The sequence below is a fragment of the Carcharodon carcharias genome, chromosome 9, assembly GCF_017639515.1.
Source record: "Carcharodon carcharias isolate sCarCar2 chromosome 9, sCarCar2.pri, whole genome shotgun sequence".
NCBI classification, from domain to species: domain Eukaryota; kingdom Metazoa; phylum Chordata; class Chondrichthyes; order Lamniformes; family Lamnidae; genus Carcharodon; species Carcharodon carcharias.
In genome coordinates, this window is record NC_054475.1 from 114,768,275 (window position 1) to 114,787,471 (window position 19,197).

Below are 19,197 nucleotides of genomic sequence, written 5' to 3' on the forward strand. Positions count from 1 at the left end.
ATATTTAAAAGGAAGAGAGTAGCTAAAATAGATGTAAATATGTATTTGAATTGTGCATGTATTATTTGGTGTCCAAATCCTTGAAATTCAAAAGGGCTTGAAATAAACCTTTGCGCATGCAGCTTAATTTACTTTACCCAAAAATTAACAAATACTTTTTGAAGGACTTTATTTGGGAATTATGATAACACAAATTACAGGTTCTCTTATATCATTAGCAGTTTATTTTCATATTCTATTTTGTTTACATTTGTTTGGGCAGTTATTTACGAATTTGAATCTCTATTACTTGCCCAAAATATTTTGGGTTCAATGTACTCAAATGTTTTTTTCAATGAATATGTGTTACTTTGATGATTTAACTTTGTTTTGTAGTTAAATATTGCATTGGGTTGCTTTTCATCCTTGTTATTGGCTTCTGCTTTGACTTGTTCAAAGCTATTAGCATCAAAGTCAAATCTATTTTGCAAATGTAAGTAAGTATTTTTAAATGGAAATGTACTTTTATAATCTGTGCTATAGATGGCACGAGCATAATACTCCTTCTACTGACAAAATAAGGATCCCAGAACTAGTGCCCTGTTATATTCATTGCCCAAATAGAAGAGCGGAAGCACATGGGCAACAGAGAGTTGGAATTGGGGGTCTCAGTTCTCCACTTGTGTGCTGATCTGGCACCTCAACAGCGTAGTAAAAATGCCTAAAGAGATTTAGTCATTGAAAAGTGTGTTTATTTCCTAGTCTATGCTGATATATGTAATTTCAACAGAACTGAAGTTAACTTCAGATGTAAAACTATGTTAAGTTGCTCAAAAACCAGTGTCATTACCCATTGAAGAGACTGATAATTGGTCTTAATACTCTAAACTGGGGACCAAGTTTCTTGCTTATAATCTATTAACCCCCTTTGAAAATGTGCACGAGTGGGCGCTGGGAAAATGGGATCATGCTTGAGATTGACTTGGACACAGGGAGTGATTTCACCGACATGCCCCCTCCCTCGTCCCCACCCCCGGCTGATGGTCTAAGTGGCCGTGAGTCTGTTAAAATGCTGGGGAGCCGCATCTGGAGAGCTCCCCAATGCAGACCACATCTTAGCCATTCACCCAGCAACGAAACCAAGCAGCAGCTCGGTTGACTGGAAATGAGCAGTCAATTTAAATAATTTGGCAACCATTTTCTCAGACAGCTGCTTGAGGTGTTCCCCCTCAGATCGCCAGGGCCTGTCTGCCTGGCCCGGGCACAGGAACAATTTTTTTAATATCCCTCTGCAAGTGTGTCTAAAAATGGAAGGGCCCTCTCGTTCTCCTTGCAGCCTTAGCAGCAGTCACCTTTCTCAATGGCACTGCCCAGGATGTAGAGCTGCCTGCCATTATTAATTGGATACTGGGCCTGGCAGCAGCATCTTAATTGCCTGCAGTAGGGCAGGTTACTACTGCGTTCCCGCTGGTCGCCTGCTCACAGGGTTTGGGACCTGCATGTGGCCCCAACATCAGGACTCATCCCATGCCGGGAAAATCCCAACCATGATATGTCCTCTTTGATAAATTACAGGAGGCCTGCCTGCACCCATGCAACATTGCAGTCTTGAAGAGAAATGGAAAGAAAAACAATCGATCGATAAATATGGAGATCAAGATTGAGCAGGAAATTAGAATTCTATTATCAATTAATAATTTTAATCTAGTGTTAGTTTTGAAGAAGTCATTTGTTGTGTGCATTTTTTGGTTGTGAATTGGATATTAATTCAGGATCATTGGGCGGGATTTTCCAGCCCCTCCCACTGGCGGGACCTTCTGGTTCCGCCAAAGTCAACAGAGATTCGAATGGTTCACTAATCCGTCGTGGGGGAACCCATCACGTTGGGGCCGGAAAATCCTGGCCATTGAAAGGTTAGCATCTCAATTAAACTTTGTACTCTTCTTGTATTTGTACATACAGAATAGCAATATGCTGTACTTGTCTCGTTACTACGTACACTGTGATCATGCTCGTAGTCCCACAAAGCTAGCCTTAGAACTATGCAGTATCAGACAGTTGAAATACACCTGCTTCAAAAGTTGTATTCTTATGGTCCACGATTCCACTGCTCCAGTATCATCTTGACAGTCTCACAGTCTAATTAAAACTACAGAAACTAGCATTGTACATTTTTAACATCTTGCAGAGTTAGTGATCCTTATACAACTGGACTATCTAGCATGTTTAGCAGCTTTTAAAAATTGTACACAAACATTTGGGGCTTCTGTGTGCACAGGAAACTTGTGCTTAAAATGTGCTTTGTGGAGAGGCAGCTGTCAGTATAGGTCTGACCTGACTTGAAGTAGTGTACAACAGCTTGGGAGCCATAGGCAACAACTTGTAATTATATAGTGTCTTTAACATAAAAAAGCATACCATGGACTTTCACAGAAGCATTATCAGACAAAATTTGACACTCAACTACAGAAGGTGACCTAAAGGTAGTCAAAGAGGTAGGCTATAAGGAGTAAAGGAGCTGTGAGAGGCAGAGAGGTTTAGGGAGAGAATTGAGGCCTGGACAGCTAAAGGTATAGGTGACAATGGTGCAATGAAGGAAATTGAGGATACACAAAAGGTCAGACTTGGAGATCTTGGAGGTAGGTAAGACTGGAGGATGTTAGAATGTTGGAGATTGGGAGGGTCAAGGTCACAAAGGTATTTGAACATAAGAATTTAAAATTTTAGGTTGCTATGATCCTGGACCAGACCCCCAAATGTTTGGCACAATCTAGATAGGGCCAGTAACTTTTTGTTTCAGGTAGAAATAGTTTGATATTCAAAATATTTGCTAAGAGAATAAAGCCACAAGGTTCCTCAGGTTCTAAACGAATAAAAATAAACTTCACTATACAAAGCCAGAAAGATAAAACAATTTACAATGCCTATCTTATACTCTAACATTCAAGGTTAACATGAGCTACATAAGAAGTAAAAGGCAAACTGTGGTCGAACACACCATATTGCATAATAAATGAAAGATGCGACCAAGACAGATTCCATGGATTTCTCAATAACCTGTAAACACTGATTCAACTGATCTCACTGAAACTCTCTCTCTCTCTCATGAGGGATTCTAGTCTTCACCATCAAACACCACTTCTTGGATTTCTCTCCAAAGTTGCTCCAAATTGGACAATCCCAATTGTGTGGCTGGCAGGTGACATTCATCAACTTGTGGTTGTACAGTCAAAGGTACTTGAGTCATTGGCATGTTAAAGTAATAAACCTGCACGGTAGCCCCTCAGTTTTGATGTGAACAACCTGTTACTCCAGGCTGTTGCTGCCATCAGGACTTTGCTGCTGTGCGGACACGTTTATCAAAATTTTCAATCTCATCTCCTAAGATTATGTTCCTCTGGTTCCCAAGTCTGCACTCCAGCATGACTTCAGCTCTTTGGCCACACTGAGCAGAATACCACTGCCCTAGTGGCCCACAGCATGCAGTCACCAATTCGGCTGACTCCTTCAATTGCCAGGATTTCTCCTAATCCCTCTCCACAGCTCCTTTTCTGCTTGGAGTCTCTTTTTCTGCTCCTCTTTCTTTTTAACTGTGACCTCTCCCTGCCCCATCTACCTGTCCCTTGCCTGGGACTTTTCTAGATTATGGCGCTCTACTCCCAGTCACATGATCCCATTTTCGTGCTGTTTATTTCTCTATATGCGCAGACACACTGGGGCTGTCCTCAGCCTGGAGAACTACAGAAATGCTGGATTGCATGTGTACCACCCGCTCCCAGCTTGCGCACGCAAAAAACTCCTGAGACATGCTAGGAGTTGCAATTCCCGGCCTCCACTCTCAATAAAGTAAGTTTGGATCTCATTACGAGGTGTTGTTGAACCGGGAGCCGATGTTAGCCTCGATATACATGGCTGATGGGAGAACAGGACTGCAAGTTAGGATAAGGACAGGAGTGTTTTGAATGAGCTCAACTTTACAGAGGGTGGGAGGGCAGCCAAGAGCTCATTGGAATACTGCACTGATCCAGAAATTGCACTTTTAATTTAATTAACTTTAAGTATTTGCAATTTTATGTCTTCCAGTTCCCAAAGTCATCCCAAAGCATTTCACCAAACAATTCATTTTGTATTGTAGTCATTGTTTTGTTTGTAAATACCCCAGCTAATTTGTGCACAGCAAGCTCCCACAAAAGCAGTAAGATTAATGACCAATTAATCTGTTTTTGAAATGGATGTTTGGGGATAAACATCACCAACAACCCTTTTGTAATGCAGCTCTGAGGGCAGACAGAGCCTTGACTTAAACTTCCAGCTAAAAGATGGCGGCCTGGAATCTCCCAAGTTCCAGGGCAGTGTATCTGAGGCGTACCTAAAGATGCGCTGAGGTACACCCTGGAGGTTCCCGGGTAAGGATTGCACAGCAGTTGCCTAGGAAGTTCAAACTTCCAATGGGCAATTGCCCTGCAATGAGAACCATTTGAAAATGCAATTTTAAATTGCAAACTTCGGATGGTTCCAACTGTGTTACATCAATAGTTACCCAGAAACAGTTAGAAGAATTAAAACCACTTCTAACTTCTGCTTAACTATTCTACTTACTTCACTCAACCCATCCCTGGACTCACCCGACTGCCCACAGGACCCCCAACTACCTCCCAGCGCCCCCACTACATCCCCCCTCCGGCCCAAAATGGGATCCTTCCTGACCGCCCCCCCCATCCGACAACCCACTCCGCCCTCAACTGAACCCCTCCACCCCTGCCTGAGCACCGCCTCTTGAGTGGCGACCACCTCAACTGACCACTCCCTCAAATGACCCGCAACTGACCCCATTCCCTCCAACTGACAACCTTCCCCAACTGACACCACCCCCCCAACTGATAAACAGACCCCCACAAATGAACCCTCCCCCGGATTGACAACCCTCCCACTGACTCACACCCCACCTGATTCTCAGCCATCCGCAAAATGACCCCCACTTCCCTGATTGGCCCCCTTCACCCGACTGACAACCCCCTTGACTGACACTCTCGACTAATACTGCCCGACTGACAAGCCTCCCCAAATGACTCCTTTCCGGCCTCCCCGGACATGAGCTCCTCTTCCCTGACTGACCCCCTCCCCCACCTGACCCCACTGACTGACCTTCTCTGACTGACTCCCCCGACTGAGCCCCTCCCCCTGACAGAGCCCCCTGGACTCAGCCCCTCCCCTCGACTGAGCCCCTTTACCTGACTGAGCCCCTCCCCCCAAACTGAGCCCCTCCCCGACTCAGCCCCTTCACCTGAATTGAGTACCTCCCCGCACTGAGCCCCTTCCCAACAACTGAGCCCCTGCTTATGAATGACATGCTCCACCATGAATGACACCCTTCGACTGACAGCCATCCAGACTGACAAGGCCCCCCCCTCCCCCCCACCCCGCCCCACCAGCACCATCACCACCACCCTGATTGACTCGCTCTCCTGGATTGACAACTGTTGACTGACTCTCTCTCCTTGACTGACTCCCTGATTGTCCCGCCCTTACTAACTCCCCCACCTACTAACCCGTGCCCCCGACTGACAACCATAACAGAGCCCCTCCCCCTGGCAGAGCCCCTCTCCCCTGCTGGGGCCATCCCTTGGGCCCGCCCCCCCCCACCCAACATCGCCGACTGAAGCCTCCCAAACCCTCCTGATCCTAACCATTTACTTTATACCTTCTCCCTGGCCTGGATCTTTAAACTTAACTGGTTTACAGCAGCTAGTGCTAGAAGAAAGGGGACATGATTTACTTACCTTCGACATTACAGCCCTCGACGGTAGGTCCATTAGGACACTGCACTGCATGGATCTCTGCTAGCCTGCTTTGGAGGCCGGCCGAGATAGGAGTGCCTGGATTTGAAGGTAAGAAATTACGAGTGGAATGACAATCCAACTCATTTGGCACTCCAGCCAAAGTTATGATCTAGTGCCTCTGACAATGCAGTCCTCTCTCACTCTGCATTTGAAGAGTCAGCTGAGATTGTGAGCTCAAGTCCTGCTGCAGAGCTTGCTTGCTCAACCTTCTGACTCAGACCTGATTGCTGTCACTGAACTAGGGCTGACAAAGTAATTATAAAACAGATTTTCATCTGCAAATAACCTGTATAATTGCAACATTTCTGTGTTTCAGTAGGTTGTGTTTGGTCTTCACAAGTATCTGCAGTCAAAAGTTAATGTACAGCGTCAGATAACAATGTCTTCAATTTCCCCTGAGTGAACACCAGTTAGAACTGTAATTTGAATGGGTGTTTAATCATAGTATTTGTTGTTCAATTTAGAACACAACAGTGCTTTGAATTTTTGTCACTTCCCTTCTGAGTCTTGCCTTATTTACACAACTTTCTTCTCCCCTTGCTCATCTTGTCCATGAGATCTACCCACTGTTTTCTCAATCCAGCCTCACTAAATTGCTAATCACCCAACTTCTTCTCCTGGCCCGCATGTTAGCCGATATTGTAAACGCTTGTCTCTTTTCAGGTTTTGTCCTTCTCCCCTTTAAACCTGCTGACATAAGAACACAACAACAACACAAAACTGTTGGAGTAGGTCTTTTGGCCCCTTGAGCCTGCTCTGCCATTCGATGTGATCATGACTGATCTGATTGTGGTCTCAATTCCACCTACCTGTCTGCCCCACCATAACCCTTGACTCCCTTGTTGATCAACAATCATCTAACTCAGCCTTGAATATATTCAATCACCCAGCTCTCTGCTGTCTAGGGAAGATAATTCCATGGACTAAACCCTCTGAGAAAAATAATTCCTTCTCATCTCAATCTTAAATGGAAGCCTGCTAATTTTAAAACTCTGACCCCCTAGCTCTGGACTCTCCCACAAGGGGAAACACCCTCTCAGTATCCACTCTGCCAATTCCTGTCAGATCTTATTTGTTTCAATAGCTCTTGTTCTTCTAAATAAAAACAAAAAAAACTGCGGATGCTGGAAATCCAAAACAAAAACAAAAACAGAATTACCTGGAAAAACTCAGGTCTGGCAGCATCGGCGGAGAAGAAAAGAGTTGACGTTTCGAGTCCTCATGACCCTTTGACAGAACTTGAGTTCGAGTCCAAGAAAGAGTTGAAATATAAGCTGGTTTAAGGTGTGTGTGTGGGGGGCGGAGAGAGAGAGAGAGAGAGAGAGAGGGAGAGGTGGAGTGGGGGTGTGGTTGTAGGGACAAACAAGCAGTGATAGAAGCAGATCATCAAAAGATGTCAACAACAATAGTACAAAAGAACACATAGGTGTTAAAGTTAAAGTTGGTGATATTATCTAAACGAATGTGCTAATTAAGAATGGATGGTAGGGCACTCAAGGTATAGCTCTAGTGGGGGTGGGGAGAGCATAAAAGATGTAAAAAAAAAAAAAAAAAATTTTTAATTTTTTTTTATATAATGGAAATAGGTGGGAAAAGGAAAATCTATATAATTTATTGGAAAAAAAAGAAAAGGAAGGGGGAAACAGAAAGGGGGTGGGGATGGGGGAGGGAGCTCACGACCTAAAGTTGTTGAATTCAATATTCAATCCGGATGGCTGTAAAGTGCCTAGTCGGAAGATGAGGTGTTGTTCCTCCAGTTTGCGTGGGCTTCACTGGAACAATGCAGCAAGCCAAGGACAGACATGTGGGCAAGAGAGCAGGGTGGAGTGTTAAAATGGCAAGCGACAGGGAGGTTTGGGTCATTCTTGCGGACAGACCGCAGGTGTTCTGCAAAGCGGTCGCCCAGTTTACGTTTGGTCTCTCCAATGTAGAGGAGACCAACCCAAACCTCCCTGTCGCTTGCCATTTTAACACTCCACCCTGCTCTCTTGCCCACATGTCTGTCCTTGGCTTGCTGCATTGTTCCAGTGAAGCCCAACGCAAACTGGAGGAACAACTCCTCATCTTCCGACTAGGCACTTTACAGCCATCCGGACTGAATATTGAATTCAACAACTTTAGGTCGTGAGCTCCCTCCCCCATCCCCACCCCCTTTCTGTTTCCCCCTTCCTTTTCTATTTTTTCCAATAAATTATATAGATTTTCCTTTTCCCACCTATTTCCATTATATAAAAAAAAAATTTTTTTTTTTTTTTACATCTTTTATGCTCTCCCCACCCCCACTAGAGCTATACCTTGAGTGCCCTACCATCCATTCTTAATTAGCACATTCGTTTAGATAATATCACCAACTTTAACTTTAACACCTATGTGTTCTTTTGTACTATTGTTGTTGACATCTTTTGATGATCTGCTTCTATCACTGCTTGTTTGTCCCTACAACCACACCCTCACTCCACCTCTCTCTCTCTCTGCCCCCCCACACACACACCTTAAGCCAGCTTATATTTCAACTCTTTCTTGGACTCGAACTCAAGTTCTGTCGAAGGGTCATGAGGACTCGAAACGTCAACTCTTGTTCTTCTAAATTCCAGTGAGCATCGGCCTAACCTGCTCAACCTTTCCTCATAAAATAATCCCTTCATCCAGGAATGAATCAAGTGAACCTTTTGGAGCTGCTAATGCAATTAGATCCTTAAGTAATAAGACCAAAACTGTACACACAGTACTCCAGAAGCAGTCTCACCAAAGCCCTAGACAGCTGTAGCAATAGTTCCCTGTTTTTATACTCGATTCCCCTTATAATAAATGCCAACATTCCACTTGCCTTTCTAATCACTTGCTGTACCTGCATAGTAACTTTTTGTGATTCACGTGCTGGGACACTCAGATCCCTATTTATAATAGAGCTCTGCAGTCTCTCTCCAATTAATTAATATACTGCTTTTCTGTTCTTCCTGCCAAAATGTAGATGTGTACATTTTCCCACATTATACTCCATCTTCTGAAGTTTGACCCACTCACTTAACCTATTTAAATCTCTTTGTAGACTCTTTACTTCCTCTTGACAACTTACTTTCCTATCTATCTTTGTGTCATCAGAAAATGTAGTCATTCGGTCCTTTCATCCAAGTCATTGATATAAATTGTAATTGCGGGGGAGGTGATGGTGTAGTGGTATTGTCGCTGGACTAGTAAACCAGAGACCTGGGGACCCGGGTTTGAATCCCGCCATGGCAGATGGTGGAATTTGAATTCAATAAAAACCTGGAATTAAAAGTCCAGTGATGACCATGAACCCATCGTTGATTGTTGTAAAAACCCATCTGGTTCATTAATGTCCTTTAAGGAAGGAAATCTGTTGTCCTTACCTGGCCTGGCTTACATGTGACTGACGCTTAAATGCCCTCTGAAATGGTCTAGTAAGCCACTCAATGATAACAAACCACTACAAAGACACAAAAAAGGATTGAAACCGGACGGACCACCTGGGCATCGATCTAGGCACTGGAAACGACAATGGCAATCGCAGCCCTGTCAACCCTGCAAAGTCCTCCTTACTAACATCTGGGGGCTAGTGCTGTCTCACAGACTAGACAAGCAACAGCCTGACTTAGTCACCCTCATGGAATCATCCCTTACAGATAATGTCCCAGACTCCACCATCACCACCAGCAGTACAGACCCAGCAGAGGTGGCAGCACAGTGGTTTACAGTCGGGAGGGAGATTCCCTGGGAGTCCTCAACATCGACTCTGGACCCCCATGACGTCTCATGGCATCAGGTCAAACATGGGCAAGGAACCCCCCCGCCATTACTACGTACCACCCTCTCTCAGCTGATGAATCAGTGCTCCTCCATGTTGAACATGGAGGAAGCACTGAGGGTGGCAAGGGCACAGAATATTCTCTGGGTGGGGGACTTCAGTGTCCATCACCAAGAGTGGCTCAGTAGCACCACTACTGACTGAGCTGGCTGAGTCCTAACTGACATAGTTGCTAGACTGGATTTGTGGCAGGTGGTGAAGGAACCAACAAGAGGGAAAAACATTCTTGTCCTCATCAACCTACCTGCTGCAGATGCATCTGTCCATGAGGTAGGAGTGACCGCCACACAGTCATTGTGAAGTCCCACCTTCACATTGAGGATACCCTCCATCGTGATGTGTGGCACTACTACTGTGCTAAATGGGATAGAATTCAAACAGATCTAGCAACTCAAGACTGGGCATCCATGAGGCGTTGTGGGCCATCAGCAGCAGAATTGTACTTGAACACAACCTGTAACCTCATGGCCCGGCATATCCCCCACTCTACCATTATCATCAAGCCAGGGGATCAACCCTGGTTCAATAAAGAGTGCAGGAGGGCATGCCAGGCATACCTAAAAATGAGGTGTCAAGCTGGTGAAGCTATAACACAGGACTACTTGCATGCTAAACAGCATAAGCAGCAAGTGATAGACAGAGCTAAGCGATCTCACAACCAATGGATCAGATCTAAGCTCTGCAGTCCTGCCACATCCAGTCGTGAATGGTGGTAGACTATTAAACAACTCACTGGAGGAGGTGGCTCCACAAATATCCCCATCCTCGATGGAGGAGCCCAGCACAGCAGTGCAAAAGATAAGGCTGAAGCATTCGCAACAATCTTCAGCCAGAAGTGCCGAGTGGATGATCCATTTTGGGCTCCTCCGGAGGTCCTGAGCATCACAGATGCCAGTCTTCAGCCAATTCAATTCACTCCATGTGATCCCAAGAAACGGCTGAAGGCATTGGATTAAGCAAAGGCTATGGGCCCTGACAACATTCCGGCAATAGCACTAAAGACTTTTGCTCCAGAACTTGCCGCACCCTTAACCAAGCTGTTCCAGTACAGATACAACACTGGCATCTAACCGGCTACGTGGAAAATTGCCCAGGTATGTCCTGTACACAAAAAACAGGGCGAATCCGATCTGGTCAATTACTGCCCATCAGTCTACTCTTGATCATCAGTAAGGTAATGGAAGGGATCATAAACGGTGCTATCAAGCAGCTCTTGCTTAGCAATAACCTGCTCATTGATGCCTAGTTTGGGTTCCGCCAGGGCTACTCAGCTCCTGACCTCGTTACGGCCTTGGTTCAAATATGTACAAAATAGCTGAACTCCTGAGGTGAGGTGAGAATGACATCAAGGCAGCATTTAACCTAGTGTGGCATCAAGGAGCCCTAGCAAAACTGGAGTCAGTGGGAATCGGGGAAAACCCTCTGCTGGTTGGAGTCATACCAAAGAGAAAGGAAAGTAGTTGTGGTTGTTGGAGGTCAGTTATCTCAACTCAAGGACATCACTGCAGGAGTTCCTAGTTATCCAAGGCCCAACCATCTTCAGCTGCTTCATCAATGACCTTCCTTCCATCATAAGGCCAGAAGTGGGGATGTTCGCTGATGATTGCACAATGTTCAGCACCATTCATGACTCCTCAGATACTGAATCAGTCTGTCCAAATGCAGCAAGACCTGGACAATATCCAGGCTTGGGCTGACAAGTGGCAAGTAACATTCAAGCCACACAAGAGTCAGGCAATGACCATCTCCAACGAGAGAGAATCCAACCATCGCCCCTTGATGTTCAATGGCATTAGCATCACTGAATCCTCCATTATCAACATCCTGGGGGTTACCATTGACCAGAAACTGAACTGGACTAGCCATATAAACACGGCTGCAAGAGCAGGTCAGAGGCTAGGAATTGTGCAACAAATAACTCGCCTTCTGACTCCCCAAAGCCTGTCCACCATCTACAAGGCACGAGTCAGGAGTGTGCTATTAGGAGGGAGTTCCAGGATGTTGAGCCAGCGACAGTGAAGGAAAGGGGACAGTGGTGGGGAGCTTCCAGGTGGTGGTGTTCCCATCTTTCTGCTGCTCTTGTCCTTCTAGGTGGTAGTGGTCGTGGGTTTGGAAGGTGCTGTTTAAGGAGCCTTGGTGAATTCCTGCAGTGCATCTTGTAGATGGTACACCCTGCTGCGACTGTGCGTTGGTGGTGGAGAGAGTGAATGATTGTGGATTGGGTGCCATTTGCGCATGTTGCTTTGTCCTGGATGCTGTTATATTCTTGAGTGTTGTGGGGGCTGCACTCATCCAGGCAAGTGGGAAGTATTCCATCACACTCCTGACATGCGCCTTGTAGATGGTGGACAGGCTTTTGGATGTCAGGAGGTGAGTTACTTGCCACAGGATTCCTAGCCTCTGACTCGCTCTTGTGGCCACAATACATATATGGCTAGTCCAGTTCAGTTTCAAATAGCCTGTTCCTGCTCTCTCCTCAGAAAACCAACCCTTGAGCCCTCCGCCCTACCATCCGACCTCCCAATTCCCTTTCCTTTCCAAAGCCCTTGGATGAGTCGTCGCCTTCAAAACCCATTCCCATCTTTCCTGGAACTCCATGTCTGAATCCCTCCAATCAAACTTCCACCCCAGCCACAGTACCTAAATGGTTCTTGTCAAAGTCACAAATGACATATTATGTGACTTTGACAGAAGTAAACTTTCTTTCTGCATCCTTCTCATTCTGTCTGCAACATTTGACATGGTTGACAAGACTATCCTCCTCCAACACCTATCCATTGTCATCCAGCCAGATGGGACTGCTCTCACATGGTTCTGTTCTTATCAAATCGTAGCTAGACAATCACTAGACAATCATGGCTTCTCTTCCTGCTCTTACACTATCACCCCTGGCATCCCTGAAGGATCTTTGTCTCCTGCTATTTCTTATCTACATGCTGCCCATTAACGACATCATCTGAAGCCACAATCTTAGTTTTCACTTGTACATTGACAACACCCAGCTCTACCTCACCATCATCTCTCTCAACTCCTTCACCATTGCTAAATTGCTTATCCGACATCCAGTACTGGATAAGCAGTAAGCTGAAGCCATTGTTTTTGGCCCCTGCTCCAAACTTTGCACCCTAGCTAACAACTCCATCCCCCTTCCTGGCAGCAGTCTGTTATTAAATTAATCATGTCGTAACCTTGATATCATTTGAACCCAAGATGAGCTTCCTACCTCATAGCCATGCCACCATTAAGACCGCCTATTTCCACCTCCATAACATGCACAACTTAGCTTCTGTCTCTGCTCATTTGCTGTTGAAACAATTATCCATGCCTTTCTTATCTCTAGTCTCAACTATCCCAACACACACCTGGCTGGTCTCCCACATTCCAGCCCCTGTAACCTTGATGTTTTCCAAAATTCTGCTGCCTGTTGTTACAAATATAAAGTTTATAAGATTATTATGTTTTGGGGCTCCCTCTTTAATTTAAGGTAAAGTGGAGGAATGAGGCAGTCATGTAACCCGCTTTGAATTCTGCCCAACAATAAGCCTGGGTGGCTTGATTGCTACAGAGACAAAGAGGGCCCAAGTGAAGAGGCTTGCTGAGAAGCTGCTAGATGTTCACATCTGTAGACAATGGCAAGAGCATTTGTGCTGACTATGAGTAAACTGTTACTCTCCAAGTCTCACAGGAAGGTATTAGGAATATCACGTTGTATAAACAGTTATACTTTAAACTATCTATTTAATTCCAATCCAAAATGGAATTGGGAGGCTAAAAAATAGCTAGTTAATATTTCTACCTGGTTACAAGGCCTATGTGTTACATGTTGCCATGGAGATGGGGCTTGGCAAGGGAAAAGCCGAGAGGAAGCCATTGTAGTATTGAGTTACAGATTTTTTAAGATATCACTGACCCTGACAGAGAAAAGTCAGTCTGCAAGAATCTGAGAAAGAGAGAGAGCAGAGGGATAGAGGCAGCTAGTCTTACACCCGAAGTGGAGAAAATGCTGGCTCTGTTGTTAACCACGTGGACTGCGAGTGGGAGCCTTTGCTCAGAAGGGAGAGACCAAGGTCATGAGAATTTAAACAAAGCTGGAAGTTTTAACTGGGGAGGAATCTCCAGTGTCATCCCCACTGTGAAAGTCAGCTCTTGGATTAGAAGCCGAGAAAGGAGAATAACTTTGGACTGGCTCCAGAAGAATTAAATGGTCACTCATGGGACAGAGTGAACTATAACAGTGGCGGGGGATTTTGATAATTTTAAAAGATAACTAGGGAATTTCTTTCCTGTAGTTTGAAAAATAGGCTGCCTACTAAATAGTGATCAGCCAACAATGCTTTTAGTTTGTTGCAATAAAAGTCTTAAAACTTGAAATCTTGTTGTAATCCTTTCTGTCAGTCACTGGAAATTCAAATATCTTTTTAAAAGTTAATTTTGCTGATGCTACAAAACTAGATGGAAAGTGAAGCTGTTGGGAGGACACAGAGAGACTGCAGAGATATAGACAGGTTAAGTGTGTGGACAACAAGATGGCAGATGAAGTATAATATGGGCAAGTGTGAAATTATGCACTTTCGTCATAAGAATAGAAAAGCAGAATATCTTTTGAAAGGTGTGAAACGTTCAAAGTTTTTGAACGCAGAAAATTAGAATGTAGTAACAGCAAGCAACTAGGAAGACAAATGACATATTGGCCTTTATTGTTAGGGGATTGAAGTACTAGAATAGAGAAATCTTGCTACATTTGTGCGAGGCATTGGTGACACCACATCTGGAATACTGTATGCAGTTTTGGTCTCTATATTTAATGAAGGATATATTTGCTTTGGAGGCGGTACACAAGGTTCACTAGATTGGTACCTGGGATGAGACGGTTGTCCATGGATGAGAGGCTGAGTAAATTGGGCCTATATTCTCTGGAGTTTAGAAGAATGAGAGGTGGTCTCATTGAAACATACAAGATTCTGAAAGGGCTTGATAGGGAACACGCTGATAGATTGTTTCTGCTGGCTGGAGAATCTAACACATGGGGCACAGTCTCAGGATAAGGGGCCATTCATTTGGACTGAAATGAGGAGAAATGTCTTCACTCAAAGGACTTTGAACCTTTGGAATTCTCTATCACAAAGGGTTGTGGATGCTGCATTGTTGAATACATTTAAGGCTGGGATAGACAGATTTTTTGATCTCTTAGGGAATGAAGGAATATGGGGAGTGGGCAGAAAACTGGAAGTGAAGCCCAAGACCAACCATGATCACATTGAATGGTGGAGCAGCCTCAATGGGCCATGTGGTCTACTCCTGCTGCTGCTACTTGTGTTCTTGTGCTTCTCTTCTATGGGGAGTATATCATGGTGTCTTAACTTGCAATTATACCATTAGGAAGAATATTTTGTCACAATATTGTAACAAGAGTTTGCACCCATCCAAAGACTGGGTAAATACTGAATATGTGTCGGATCAGGGAAAGCTGTAGATCCAATACGATTGTGTTAATTTGGCTGATCTTAAAGCAGCAATGGGGACACCAAAATTGATATTACCGTAACAAAAACAAAAATACCTGGAAAAACTCAGCAGGTCTGACCTACTGAGTTTTTCCAGGTATTTTTGTTTTTGTTTCAGATTTCCAGCATCCGCAGTATTTTGCTTTTATTTTTATATTACTGTACCTAAACTAGGAACGAGAAAAAAACAATCAGCAAGGTTTTTGACTCCTTACCATTCATTCACATGTAAAAGTTAGTTGAGGAATTGGGCTTGACTGTGATGTTGTCCAACCATTGATAGCCAGCCAACACTTGTATCTAAGCTTACATGAAAAATGGGTGTTTGAGCAGAAAACAAGAGGATCTGTCAGTATGTATGAAACCATCATTCAACTCCTGCCAGGAGGAAAAGGGGATAAATTAGCTGTAATTAAATGAATCATTGAATAATGAGCTATTGTGGTTGAGAATAAGCTACTTGGTTCCTAGGGTAGATTGATAAACAACTATTTATAGATTACTGGAATATTCTTCTTGTGCCCTTTGTATTTGTTGAAGGTGATCTTATATCAATAGCAGGATTCATGTGGACTTGTTTTTTACCATTTATCTTAATGACCAACATTATACTATTGGGTGGAAAGTGTGTGGGCAGTTTGAAAACAGAATTCCTGTGGATTTCAACCAATAAATTGTAACTGATCATAGATCTAGGTGTTGAGTGATTGAAAAACCGCTTGATGAACAAAACCATTTTATCCTCTTTATATATATTTTAAAAATTACAGATGTAAATATTGATTTTTTTAATGTTAAGCTATAATTGCTTACTGGCTAGTGATTAAACGCACAATAAGATTGTGCATTTTGTAGCAGCCTTTTATGATCGAGTGAGTGAACTTAATAAAAACAAACAAAAAGACCAAGGGCCCTTTGAGGGCTCTTAAAAGAAACCTTTGGTGATGTTATGATCCTAGCTGATGTTACTGCAGGATAAGTTGGATTCCAGGGTGGAACCCAGCCTGATAGATCCTAACTTTTATTTTTTGTTCAGAAAGGTGGAGGGCAGCTGCTGAATAGAGTCACAGGAGTCAGCTGTGAATTCTTAACAAAAAAACATTTATTAAACAAGAAAAGATGAACTGTATCACAATGCTCCTTCACCCACCACTTTACAGATATATACAGATTTGTAAGGATAGCACAAGTTACAAAAGCTATCTTTTACCCCCATGTTCACAGTAAGAACATAGTCCATGTAAACCAATAGGCGACCTGTGGTCAGGCACACCATACTCTGAAACCAAATGACAGATGCCACCCCAAACAGATGCTATGGGTCTCTCAGCAACTCCCACCAGATGCTTGTCACATCATGAGCCAACCAGTCTCACTGGATTCCCTGCTTCATAAGGGCGTTTCCAATGTCCATTCTTGAAAAACTCGCCTTGGAATCTTCTCCCAAATGACTCTTTCTCTTGGACACCTTCTACAAGGGCCCACCTCCAGGGTATCGACCCCTCCTTCTGATGTTTCTCGCCCACGGATTGTCATGTGCATTCAAGCTTTGCCTTCCACGCACTCTCTCACTCAGTCGTGCCAACATAACACTACTGCTTCACATTCCCATAGGAAAGAGTTAGTTGTCTCCTTGGATCTTTTGGCTTCTTGCAAGCCTATTTTACCTTGAGTCTGCTTCTTGAAGCTTTCTTTGTCTAAACTTGGAGCCTTCCTCTCTGCTCCTTGCTTTCACTTTCACTAAACAGGGTCTTTTGACTAACCTAAAGGGCATCTTGGAGCCTTTCACTTTTTTCCATTAGGACCTGCTCCCTGCAGTTCCCTCTCCCAGTAGGCTGCTAACAACTTGGTATCTCCCTTGAGGTCAGAACTCATTCGATATTCACTGTTACTTTAAATAGAGTAACGCATTTTAGATTCTTAGATTTATTTTTCTCAGCACTCTGCTAATATGTCCAGCTAGAGGGAGCATGAAACTGCTTTCTCCATCTTGGAGCATAATCACAAAATGAATTCAAATTGCTTTCAGTTTCTCTGGGCTGATTTTTCCCCATGCTGGGGGTGTTGTGCGGGGGCGGGCAGGAGCAAGCATGAACCTGATTAGCGCCCCCAATATGGTGCGCACTGCCATTTTACGTGGATGGGCCAATTAAGGCCTGCCTAGTGTGACCCTCACCTGGAAGCACTGAGCACTCCCTGTGCGGGCAGTTTGGGGGGGTGGGGGGGTGGGGAGGGATTCCCTGAGTTGGGAGTGCACTCTTTTGTGCATGCGTGCAAAAGAGCGCAGAAGTCTCCCTGAGGCACCTCTGTGCCTCAGAGATTTGTTTAAATTTAAAATTTCTAAATAAAGTACTTGAAAACTTTTAAAACATGTCCCCTCACATGAAAATGTCACATGAGTTGGGACATATCAATGATTTTTCTTAAAAAAAATGTTATTGAATTTTTAAACACTTCATGAAACCTCAACCCATCCACGGATGAGGTTCCATGACAAATGCGAAGGCCACCTGGGCTCTTTGCCTGCCGCCAACCTTAAGGTTGGACAGGTAGCTCATGTAATTGTTTAAATTGTTTTTTAACAGGCCTTAATAGGCCTTTGACAGTTCAGCAGGTCCCCACTTGCCGACCGGAGAATTCAGCCCTCTGTGTCTGTGAGTCCCTCTCTTTGGGCACCTGTTGCTAGGCAACAGCACAGTTTTTTCCCTACCTTGTGTTTGTTTTAATTTCCCTTCGAGAGCCATAACACCTCATTAAAATGCAGGCATCTTTCAAAGCGAAACCAAAACTCAATTCTCCCCTTTCTTAATACACAAATACAGAAATACAAACTAAATCAAACTTAAAGCTAAAACTCATTCCTAACACCCACAAATACAAATATAACTTACTCAAACTATCTCTAGTTCCTAACAGTGATTTGAGAGCTTTGAAATTAAATATTTAACCTCAATACAAAAAAATACCATTTTTAAAACAAGTTGTGTGTTTCTCCAATTTTTGTTGCACCATCTAATTTATTATTTTGTTCAGTATTGATTTTGTTATCTTGCAATTATTGCCAATGCTAATTTAAATGTTGTCATTTCATGTCTTTTTTTTTAATTACACTTTTCCATGTTTTCAGTCCTGGAACATAAATGCTGCATTTTTGTGACAATATCTAAGAATGTATTTTACATATTATACTCTTTTGTTGTGCTTGCCACCACCATTTGGATTGGAGGAAATTGTCTAAGCCTCATGCGGATTAAATCATGTTAACTAGGTTGCACCTCCTTTTAGGCTTACTTCAGTGACCAAAAGAAAAACTCAGTGGAATTTTGTTTTCTTTCCCTATTAAATCCTGTCTTCTCTTTTTTTCAGTTGGTACAATAATATTGAAGGAACTCAGAAAAAAATCACTCCACTGGCCTACACATAACAAGCACTCAGATAGTGTGACGACAGATTGTTTCAGGCAAATATATGCTTAATAAATTGGTTAGCATGTCACATTTGTGCTGATCTGTGTGGCTTGAGAGCGATAGCTTATAGACATCCTAGGGTGTCTTAGTGCACACAGGCAGTGGACTGGCCTTTGAGTTCTCTAGTTCAAGTGATATTTATAAGCATCTACACATAGGCTAGCTAACTGGAATAGTCATGATGTACCCTGTATCATACCTGCTTCACATGAGTGAAACCATTCATTCCAGAGAAATTGTAATTAATAGCTGAAAAAACTTTGTGTTTAAACAAACCACCTCTGTAATTAAGAATGAAAGGGTCTATTAAATCCCCAATTTATTTTTCAAGATGGGGTGGTGCATGAGGGAGAGCTGTGTACTGACATCCCTTAACAATTCAGGCAGGAGAAATATGTCACCCTTCCCCAACAATCAAAAGGGGACATCAGTTCAGGACCAACAACGTATTTCAAATGTGGCACATATATTCTAAGGATATGGACCATTATGTGATGTGCTATGATCCTTGGCTAGACCCCACGACGCGAGGGATCTGGTTTGGTTCCAATAACGTTTTGTTTAAAGTTTTAAAGGTGGAG

At 43.7% G+C, this 19,197-nt stretch overlaps 1 protein-coding gene and 1 pseudogene across 6 annotated transcripts in view; both read left to right on the forward strand.

Annotated features, from left to right (window-relative positions):
* The window catches only part of diaph2 (diaphanous-related formin 2), an 865,163-nt gene that overhangs the window by 498,589 nt on the left and 347,377 nt on the right, over positions 1-19,197 (forward strand). The window lies entirely within an intron of this gene.
* Positions 3,111-3,334, forward strand: LOC121282665 (annotated as a pseudogene).